Genomic DNA, 13,897 nt, shown 5'->3' on the forward strand with positions numbered 1-13,897 from the left:
TCACTACTCACTACTCAATACTCTGCACTCACTACTCACTACTCTGCACTCTCTACTCACTACTCTGCACTCACTACTCTGCACTCACTACTCTGCACTCACTACTCTGCACTCACTACTCTGCACTCACTACCCACTACTCACTACTCTGCACTCACTACTCACTACTCTGCACTCACTACTCACTACTCACTACTCTGCACTCACTACTCACTACTCTACTAACTACTCACTGCTCACTACTCTGCACTCACTACTCACTACTTACTACTCTGCACTCACTACTCTGCACTCACTACTCTGCACTCACTACTCTGCACTCACTACTCACTACTCTGCACTCACTACTCTGCACTCACTTCTCACTAATCTGCACTCACTACTCTACACGCACTACTCACTATGCTGCACTCACTACTCTGCACTCACTACTCACTACTCTGCACTCACTACTCACTACTCACTACTCTGCACTCACTACTCACTACTCTGTACTCACTACTCTGCACTCACTACTCACTACTCACTACTCTGCACTCACTACTCTGCACTCATTACTCTGCACTCACTACTCACTACTCTGCACTCACTACTCACTACTCTGCACTCACTGCTCACTACTCTGCACTCACTACCCTGAACTCACTTCTCACTACTCTGCACTCACTACTCACTACTCTGCACTCACTACTCTGCACTCACTACTCACTACTCTGCACTCACTACTCACTACTCAGCACTCACTACTCACTACTCTGCACTCACTACTCTGCCCTCACTACTCTGCACTCACTACTCACTACTTTGCACTCACTACTCACTACTCACTACTCTGCACTCACTACTCACTACCCACTACTCTGCACTCACTACTCTGCACTCACTACTCACTACTCTGCACTCACTACTCTGCACTCACTACTCTGCACTCACTACTCACTACTCTGCACTCACTACTCACTACCCACTACTCACCACTCACTACTCTGCACTCACTACTTACTACTCTGAACTCACTACTCACTACTCACTAGTCTGCACTCACTACTCACTACTCTGCACTCACTACTCTGCTCACTAGTCTGCACTCACTACTCTGCACTCACTACTCACTACTCTGCACTCACTACTCTGCACTCACTACTCTGCACCCACTACTCACTACTCTGCACTCACTACTCTGCACTCACTACTCACTACTCACTACTCTGCACTCACTACTCACTACTCTGCACTCACTACTCACTACTCTGCACTCACTACTCACAACTCACTACTCTGCACTCACTACTCTGCACTCACTACTCACTACTCTGCACTCACTACTCACTACTCTGCACTCACTACTCACTTCTCTGCACTCACTACTCACTACTCACTAATCACTACTCACTACTCTGCACTCACTACTCACTACCCACTACTCTGCACTCACTACTCACTACTATGCACTCACTACTCTGCACTCACTACTCACTACTCTGCACTCACTACTCTGCACTCACTACTCACTACTCACTACTCTGCACTCACTACTCACTACCGACTACTATGCACTCACTACTCTGCACTCACTACTCACTACTCTGCACTCACTACTCTGCACTCACTACTCACTACTCTGCACTCACTACTCTGCACTCACTACTCTGCACTCACTACTCACTACTCTTCACTCACTTCTCACTACTCTGCACTCACTACTCACTACTCTGCACTCACTACTCTGCACTCAATACTCACTAATCTGCACTCACTACTCTGCACTCACTACTCACTACTCTGCACTCACTACTCACTACTCTGCACTCACTACTCTGCACTCACTACTCTGCACTCACTTCTCACTACTCTGCACTCACTACTCACTACTCTGCACTCACTACTCTGCACTCAATACTCACTAATCTGCACTCACTACTCTGCACTCACTACTCACTACTCTGCACTCACTACTCTGCACTCACTACTCTGCACTCACTACTCAATACTCTGCACTCACTACTCTGCACTCACTACTCTGCACTCACTACTCACTACTCTGCACTCACTACTCACTACTCTGCACTCACTACTCTGCACTCACTACTCTGCACTCACTACTCACTACTCTGCACTCACTACTCACTACTCTGCACTCACTACTCTGCACTCACTACTCACTACTCACTACTCTGCACTCACTACTCACTACTCTGCACTCACTACTCACTACCCACTACTCTGCACTCACTACTCTGCACTCCCTACTCACTACTCTGCACTCACTACTCTGCACTCACTACTCACTACTCTGCACTCACTACTCTGCACTCACTACTCTGCACTCACTACTCACTACTCTGCACTCACTACTCTGCACTCACTACTCACTACTCTGCACTCACTACTCTGCACTCACTACTCACTACTCTGCACTCTCTACTCTGCACTCACTACTCTGCACTCACTACTCACTACTCTGCACTCACTACTCACTACTCTGCACTCACTACTCTGCACTCGCTACTCACTACTCACTACTCTGCACTCACTACTCACTACTCTGCACTCACTACTCACTACCCACTACTCTGCACTCACTACTCTGCACTCACTACTCACTACTCTGCACTCACTACTCTGCACTCACTACTCACTACTCTGCACTCACTACTCTGCACTCACTACTCACTACTCACTACTCTGCACTCACTACTCACTACTCTGTACTCACTACTCACTACTCTGCACTCACTACTCTGCACTCACTACCCTGCACACTCACTCTGCACACTCACTCTGCACACTCACTCTACACACTCACTCTACACACTCACTCTGCACTCACTACTCTGCACTCACTACTCTGCACTCACTACTCACTACTCTGCACTCACTACTTACTACTCTGCACTCACTACTCACTATTCTGCACTCACTACTCTGCACTCACTACTCACTACTCTGCACTCACTACTCTACACTCACTACTCACTACTCTGCACTGCACTCACTACTCTGCAGTCACTACTCACTACACTGCACTCACTACTCTGCACTCACTACTCACTACTCTGCACTCACCACTCTGCACTCACTACTCTGCACTCACTACTCACTACTCTGCACTCACTACTCTGCACTCACTACTCTGCACTCACTACTCACTACTCACTACTCTGCACTCACTACTCACTACTCTGCACTCACTACTCTGCACTCACTACTCACTACTCACTACTCTGCACTCACTACTCACTACTCTACACTCACTACTCACTACCCACTACTCTGCACTCACTACTCTGCACTCACTACTCACTACTTTGCACTCACTACTCTGCACTCACTACTCACTACTCTGCACTCACTACTCTGCACTCACTACTCTGCACTCACTACTCACTACTCTGCATTCACTACTCTGCACTCACTACTCACTACTCTGCACTCACTACTCACTACTCACCACTCACTACTCTGCACTCACTACTCTGCACTCACTACTCTGCACTCACTACTCTGCACTCACTACTCACTACTCTGCACTCACTACTCACTACTCTGCACTCACTACTCACTACTCTGCACTCACTACTCACTACTCTGCACTCACTACTCTGCACTCACTACTCACTACTCTGCACTCACTACTCACTACTCTGCACTCACTACTCACTACTCTGCACTCACTACTCTGCCCTCACTACTCTGCACTCACTACTCTGCACTTACTACTTACTACTCACTACACTGCACTCACTACTCACTACTCTGCACTCACTACTCTGCACTCACTACTCTGCACTCTGCACTCACTACTCACTACTCACCACTCACAACTCTGCACTCACTACTCTGCACTCACTACTCACTACTCTGCACTCACTACTCACTACCCACTACTCACCACTCACTACTCTGCACTCACTACTTACTACTCTGAACTCATTACTCACTACTCTGCACTCACTACTCTGCACCCACTACTCACTACTCTGCACTCACTACTCTGCACTCACTACTCACTACTCACTACTCTGCACTCACTACTCACTACTCCGCACTCACTACTCACTACTCTGCACTCACTACTCACGACTCACTACTCTGCACTCACTACTCTGCACTCACTACTCACTACTCTGCACTCACTACTCACTACTCTGCACTCACTACTCACTACTCTGCACTCACTACTCACTACTCACTAATCACTACTCACTACTCTGCACTCACTACTCACTACCCACTACTCTGCACTCACTACTCACTACTATGCACTCACTACTCTGCACTCACTACTCACTACTCTGCACTCACTACTCTGCACTCACTACTCACTACTCACTACTCTGCACTCACTACTCACTACCGACTACTATGCACTCACTACTCTGCACTCACTACTCACTACTCTGCACTCACTACTCTGCACTCACTACTCACTACTCTGCACTCACTACTCTGCACTCACTACTCTGCACTCACTACTCACTACTCTTCACTCACTTCTCACTACTCTGCACTCACTACTCACTACTCTGCACTCACTACTCTGCACTCACTACTCTGCACTCACTACTCACTACTCTGCACTCACTACTCACTACTCTGCACTCACTACTCTGCACTCACTACTCTGCACTCACTTCTCACTACTCTGCACTCACTACTCACTACTCTGCACTCACTACTCTGCACTCAATACTCACTAATCTGCACTCACTACTCTGCACTCACTACTCACTACTCTGCACTCACTACTCTGCACTCACTACTCTGCACTCACTACTCAATACTCTGCACTCACTACTCTGCACTCACTACTCTGCACTCACTACTCACTACTATGCACTCACTACTCTGCACTCACTACTCACTACTCTGCACTCACTACTCTGCACTCACTACTCACTACTCTGTACTCACTACTCACTACCGACTACTATGCACTCACTACTCTGCACTCACTACTCACTACTCTGCACTCACTACTCTGCACTCCCTACTCACTTCTCTGCACTCACTACTCTGCACTCACTACTCACTACTCTGCACTCACTACTCTGCACTCACTACTCTGCACTCACTACTCACTACTCTGCACTCACTACTTACTACTCTGCACTCACTACTCACTACTCTGCACTCACTACTCTGCACTCACTACTCACTACTCTGCACTCACTACTCTACACTCACTACTCTGCACTGCACTCACTACTCTGCAGTCACTACTCACTACTCTGCACTCACTACTCTGCACTCACTACTCACTACTCTGCACTCACCACTCTGCACTCACTACTCTGCACTCACTACTCACTACTCTGCACTCACTACTCTGCACTCACTACTCTGCACTCACTACTCTGCACTCACTACTCACTACTCACTACTCTGCACTCACTACTCACTACTCTGTACTCACTACTCTGCACTCACTACTCACTACTCACTACTCTGCACTCACTACTCACTACTCTACACTCACTACTCACTACCCACTACTCTGCACTCACTACTCTGCACTCACTACTCACTACTTTGCACTCACTACTCTGCACTCACTACTCACTACTCTGCACTCACTACTCTGCACTCACTACTCTGCACTCACTACTCACTACTCTGCACGCACTACTCTGCACTCACTACTCACTACTCTGCACTCACTACTCACTACTCACCACTCACTACTCTGCACTCACTACTCTGCACTCACTACTCTGCACTCACTACTCTGCACTCACTACTCACTACTCTGCACTCACTACTCTGCTCTCACTACTCACTACTCTGCACTCACTACTCTGCACTCACTACTCACTACTCTGCTCTCACTACTCTGCACTCACTACTCACTACTCTGCACTCACTACTCTGCACTCACTACTCTGCACTCACTACTCACTACTCTTCACCCACTTCTCACTACTCTGCACTCACTACTCACTACTCTGCACTCACTACTCTGCACTCAATACTCACTAATCTGCACTCACTACTCTGCACTCACTACTCACTACTCTGCACTGCACTCACTACTCTGCACTCACTGCTCACTACTCTGCACTTACTACTCTGCACTCACTACTCTGCACTCACTACTCACTACTCTGCACTCACTACTCACTACTCTGCACTCACTACTCACTACTCTGCACTCACTACTCTGCACTCACTACTCTGCACTCACTACTCACTACTCAATACTCTGCACTCACTACTCACTACTCTGCACTCACTACTCACTACTCTGCACTCACTACTCTGCACTCACTACTCTGCACTCACTACTCTGCACTCACTACCCACTACTCACTACTCTGCACTCACTACTCACTACTCTGCACTCACTACTCACTACTCACTACTCTGCACTCACTACTCACTACTCTGTACTAACTACTCACTGCTCACTACTCTGCACTCACTACTCACTACTTACTACTCTGCACTCACTACTCTGCACTCACTACTCTGCACTCACTACTCTGCACTCACTACTCACTACTCTGCACTCACTACTCTGCACTCACTTCTCACTAATCTGCACTCAGTACTCTGCACTCACTACTCACTATGCTGCACTCACTACTCTGCACTCACTACTCACTACTCTGCACTCACTACTCACTACTCACTACTCTGCACTCACTACTCACTACTCTGTACTCACTACTCTGCACTCACTACTCACTACTCACTACTCTGCACTCACTACTCTGCACTCATTACTCTGCACTCACTACTCACTACTCTGCACTCACTACTCACTACTCACTACTCTGCACTCACTACTCACTACCCACTACTCTGCACTCACTACTCTGCACTCACTACTCACTACTCTGCACTCACTACTCTGCACTCACTACTCTGCACTCACTACTCACTACTCTGCACTCACTACTCACTACCCACTACTCACCACTCACTACTCTGCACTCACTACTTACTACTCTGAACTCACTACTCACTACTCTGCACTCACTACTCTGCACTCACTACTCACTACTCTGTACTCACTACTCTGCACTCACTACTCACTACTCACTAGTCTGCACTCACTACTCACTACTCTGCACTCACTACTCTGCTCACTAGTCTGCACTCACTACTCTGCACTCACTACTCACTACTCTGCACTCACTACTCTGCACTCACTACTCTGCACCCACTACTCACTACTCTGCACTCACTACTCTGCACTCACTACTCACTACTCACTACTCTGCACTCACTACTCACTACTCTGCACTCACTACTCACTACTCTGCACTCACTACTCACGACTCACTACTCTGCACTCACTACTCTGCACTCACTACTCACTACTCTGCACTCACTACTCACTACTCTGCACTCACTACTCACTTCTCTGCACTCACTACTCACTACTCACTAATCACTACTCACTACTCTGCACTCACTACTCACTACCCACTACTCTGCACTCACTACTCACTACTATGCACTCACTACTCTGCACTCACTACTCACTACTCTGCACTCACTACTCTGCACTCACTACTCACTACTCACTACTCTGCACTCACTACTCACTACCGACTACTATGCACTCACTACTCTGCACTCACTACTCACTACTCTGCACTCACTACTCTGCACTCACTACTCACTACTCTGCACTCACTACTCTGCACTCACTACTCTGCACTCACTACTCACTACTCTTCACTCACTTCTCACTACTCTGCACTCACTACTCACTACTCTGCACTCACTACTCTGCACTCAATACTCACTAATCTGCACTCACTACTCTGCACTCACTACTCACTACTCTGCACTCACTACTCACTACTCTGCACTCACTACTCTGCACTCACTACTCTGCACTCACTTCTCACTACTCTGCACTCACTACTCACTACTCTGCACTCACTACTCTGCACTCAATACTCACTAATCTGCACTCACTACTCTGCACTCACTACTCACTACTCTGCACTCACTACTCTGCACTCACTACTCTGCACTCACTACTCAATACTCTGCACTCACTACTCTGCACTCACTACTCTGCACTCACTACTCACTACTCTGCACTCACTACTCACTACTCTGCACTCACTACTCTGTACTCACTACTCTGCACTCACTACTCACTACTCTGCACTCACTACTCACTACTCTGCACTCACTACTCTGCACTCACTACTCACTACTCACTACTCTGCACTCACTACTCACTACTCTGCACTCACTACTCACTACCCACTACTCTGCACTCACTACTCTGCACTCCCTACTCACTACTCTGCACTCACTACTCTGCACTCACTACTCACTACTCTGCACTCACTACTCTGCACTCACTACTCTGCACTCACTACTCACTACTCTGCACTCACTACTCTGCACTCACTACTCACTACTCTGCACTCACTACTCTGCACTCACTACTCACTACTCTGCACTCTCTACTCTGCACTCACTACTCTGCACTCACTACTCACTACTCTGCACTCACTACTCACTACTCTGCACTCACTACTCTGCACTCGCTACTCACTACTCACTACTCTGCACTCACTACTCACTACTCTGCACTCACTACTCACTACCCACTACTCTGCACTCACTACTCTGCACTCACTACTCACTACTCTGCACTCACTACTCTGCACTCACTACTCACTACTCTGCACTCACTACTCTGCACTCACTACTCACTACTCACTACTCTGCACTCACTACTCACTACTCTGTACTCACTACTCACTACTCTGCACTCACTACTCTGCACTCACTACCCTGCACACTCACTCTGCACACTCACTCTGCACACTCACTCTACACACTCACTCTACACACTCACTCTGCACTCACTACTCTGCACTCACTACTCTGCACTCACTACTCACTACTCTGCACTCACTACTTACTACTCTGCACTCACTACTCACTATTCTGCACTCACTACTCTGCACTCACTACTCACTACTCTGCACTCACTACTCTACACTCACTACTCACTACTCTGCACTGCACTCACTACTCTGCAGTCACTACTCACTACACTGCACTCACTACTCTGCACTCACTACTCACTACTCTGCACTCACCACTCTGCACTCACTACTCTGCACTCACTACTCACTACTCTGCACTCACTACTCTGCACTCACTACTCTGCACTCACTACTCACTACTCACTACTCTGCACTCACTACTCACTACTCTGCACTCACTACTCTGCACTCACTACTCACTACTCACTACTCTGCACTCACTACTCACTACTCTACACTCACTACTCACTACCCACTACTCTGCACTCACTACTCTGCACTCACTACTCACTACTTTGCACTCACTACTCTGCACTCACTACTCACTACTCTGCACTCACTACTCTGCACTCACTACTCTGCACTCACTACTCACTACTCTGCATTCACTACTCTGCACTCACTACTCACTACTCTGCACTCACTACTCACTACTCACCACTCACTACTCTGCACTCACTACTCTGCACTCACTACTCTGCACTCACTACTCTGCACTCACTACTCACTACTCTGCACTCACTACTCACTACTCTGCACTCACTACTCACTACTCTGCACTCACTACTCACTACTCTGCACTCACTACTCTGCACTCACTACTCACTACTCTGCACTCACTACTCACTACTCTGCACTCACTACTCACTACTCTGCACTCACTACTCTGCCCTCACTACTCTGCACTCACTACTCTGCACTTACTACTTACTACTCACTACACTGCACTCACTACTCACTACTCTGCACTCACTACTCTGCACTCACTACTCACTACTCTGCACTCTGCACTCACTACTCACTACTCACCACTCACAACTCTGCACTCACTACTCTGCACTCACTACTCACTACTCTGCACTCACTACTCACTACCCACTACTCACCACTCACTACTCTGAACTCACTACTTACTACTCTGAACTCATTACTCACTACTCTGCACTCACTACTCTGCACCCACTACTCACTACTCTGCACTCACTACTCTGCACTCACTACTCACTACTCACTACTCTGCACTCACTACTCACTACTCTGCACTCACTACTCACTACTCTGCACTCACTACTCACGACTCACTACTCTGCACTCACTACTCTGCACTCACTACTCACTACTCTGCACTCACTACTCACTACTCTGCACTCACTACTCACTACTCTGCACTCACTACTCACTACTCACTAATCACTACTCACTACTCTGCACTCACTACTCACTACCCACTACTCTGCACTCACTACTCACTACTATGCACTCACTACTCTGCACTCACTACTCACTACTCTGCACTCACTACTCTGCACTCACTACTCACTACTCACTACTCTGCACTCACTACTCACTACCGACTACTATGCACTCACTACTCTGCACTCACTACTCACTACTCTGCACTCACTACTCTGCACTCACTACTCACTACTCTGCACTCACTACTCTGCACTCACTACTCTGCACTCACTACTCACTACTCTTCACTCACTTCTCACTACTCTGCACTCACTACTCACTACTCTGCACTCACTACTCTGCACTCAATACTCACTAATCTGCACTCACTACTCTGCACTCACTACTCACTACTCTGCACTCACTACTCACTACTCTGCACTCACTACTCTGCACTCACTACTCTGCACTCACTTCTCACTACTCTGCACTCACTACTCACTACTCTGCACTCACTACTCTGCACTCAATACTCACTAATCTGCACTCACTACTCTGCACTCACTACTCACTACTCTGCACTCACTACTCTGCACTCACTACTCTGCACTCACTACTCAATACTCTGCACTCACTACTCTGCACTCACTACTCTGCACTCACTACTCACTACTATGCACTCACTACTCTGCACTCACTACTCACTACTCTGCACTCACTACTCTGCACTCACTACTCACTACTCTGTACTCACTACTCACTACCGACTACTATGCACTCACTACTCTGCACTCACTACTCACTACTCTGCACTCACTACTCTGCACTCCCTACTCACTTCTCTGCACTCACTACTCTGCACTCACTACTCACTACTCTGCACTCACTACTCTGCACTCACTACTCTGCACTCACTACTCACTACTCTGCACTCACTACTTACTACTCTGCACTCACTACTCACTACTCTGCACTCACTACTCTGCACTCACTACTCACTACTCTGCACTCACTACTCTACACTCACTACTCTGCACTGCACTCACTACTCTGCAGTCACTACTCACTACTCTGCACTCACTACTCTGCACTCACTACTCACTACTCTGCACTCACCACTCTGCACTCACTACTCTGCACTCACTACTCACTACTCTGCACTCACTACTCTGCACTCACTACTCTGCACTCACTACTCTGCACTCACTACTCACTACTCACTACTCTGCACTCACTACTCACTACTCTGTACTCACTACTCTGCACTCACTACTCACTACTCACTACTCTGCACTCACTACTCACTACTCTACACTCACTACTCACTACCCACTACTCTGCACTCACTACTCTGCACTCACTACTCACTACTTTGCACTCACTACTCTGCACTCACTACTCACTACTCTGCACTCACTACTCTGCACTCACTACTCTGCACTCACTACTCACTACTCTGCACGCACTACTCTGCACTCACTACTCACTACTCTGCACTCACTACTCACTACTCACCACTCACTACTCTGCACTCACTACTCTGCACTCACTACTCTGCACTCACTACTCTGCACTCACTACTCACTACTCTGCACTCACTACTCTGCTCTCACTACTCACTACTCTGCACTCACTACTCTGCACTCACTACTCACTACTCTGCTCTCACTACTCTGCACTCACTACTCACTACTCTGCACTCACTACTCTGCACTCACTACTCTGCACTCACTACTCACTACTCTTCACCCACTTCTCACTACTCTGCACTCACTACTCACTACTCTGCACTCACTACTCTGCACTCAATACTCACTAATCTGCACTCACTACTCTGCACTCACTACTCACTACTCTGCACTGCACTCACTACTCTGCACTCACTACTCACTACTCTGCACTCACTACTCACTACTCTGCACTCACTACTCTGCACTCACTACTCTGCACTCACTACTCACTACTCTGCACTCACTACTCTGCACTCACTACTCACTACTCTGCACTCACTACTCACTACTCACCACTCACTACTCTGCACTCACTACTCTGCACTCACTACTCTGCACTCACTACTCACTACTCTGCACTCACTACTTACTACTCTGCACTCACTACTCACTACTCTGCACTCACTACTTACTACTCTGCACTCACTACTCACTACTCTGCACTCACTACTCACTACTCTACACTCACTACTCTGCACTCACTACTCACTACTCTGCACTCACTACTCACTACTCTGCACTCACTACTCACTACTCTGCACTCACTACTCTGCCCTCACTACTCTGCACTCACTACTCACTACTCTGCACTCACTACTTACTACTCACTACTCTGCACTCACTACTCACTACCCACTACTCTGCACTCACTACTCTGCACTCACTACTCACTACTCTGCACTCACTACTCTGCACTCACTACTCACTACTCTGCACTCTGCACTCACTACTCACTACTCACCACTCACAACTCTGCACTCACTACTCTGCACTCACTACTCACTACTCTGCACTCACTACTCACTACCCACTACTCACCACTCACTACTCTGCACTCACTACTTACTACTCTGAACTCACTACTCATTACTCTGCACTCACTACTCTGCACTCACTACTCACTACTCTGTACTCACTACTCTGCACTCACTACTCACTACTCACTAGTCTGCACTCACTACTCACTACTCTGCACTCACTACTTTGCTCACTAGTCTGCACTCACTACTCACTACTCTGCACTCACTACTCACTACTCTGCACTCACTACTCTGCAGTCACTACTCTGCACCCACTACTCACTACTCTGCACTCACTACTCTGCACTCACTACTCACTACTCTGCACTCACTACTCACTACTCTGCACTCACTACTCACTACTCTGCACTCACTACTCACGAGTCACTACTCTGCACTCACTACTCTGCACTCACTACTCACTACTCTGCACTCACTACTCACTACTCTGCACTAACTACTCACTACTCTGCACTAACTACTCACTACTCACTACTCACTACTCTGCACTCACTACTCACTACCCACTACTCTGCACTCACTACTCACTACTATGCACTCACTACTCTGCACTCACTACTCACTACTCTGCACTCACTACTCTGCACTCACTACTCACTACTCTGTACTCACTACTCACTACCGACTACTATGCACTCACTACTCTGCACTCACTACTCACTACTCTGCACTCACTACTCTGCACTCACTACTCACTACTCTGCACTCACTACTCTGCACTCACTACTCTGCACTCACTACTCACTACTCTTCACTCACTTCTCACTACTCTGCACTCACTACTCACTACTCTGCACTCACTACTCTGCACGCAATACTCACTAATCTGCACTCACTACTCTGCACTCACTACTCACTACTCTGCACTGCACTCACTACTCTGCACTCACTGCTCACCACTCTGCACTTACTACTCTGCACTCACTACTCTGCACTCACTACTCACTACTCTGCACTCACTACTCACTACTCTGCACTCACTCTGCACTCACTACTCTGCACTCACTACTCTGCACTCACTACTCACTACTCTGCACTCACTACTCACTACTCTGCACTCACTACTCACTACTCTGCACTCACTACTCTGCACTCACTACTCACTACTCTGCACTCACTACTCTGCACTCACTACTCTGCACTC

The sequence above is a fragment of the Lissotriton helveticus genome, chromosome 6, assembly GCF_964261635.1.
Source record: "Lissotriton helveticus chromosome 6, aLisHel1.1, whole genome shotgun sequence".
In the NCBI taxonomy this organism is placed as follows: Eukaryota; Metazoa; Chordata; class Amphibia; order Caudata; family Salamandridae; genus Lissotriton; species Lissotriton helveticus.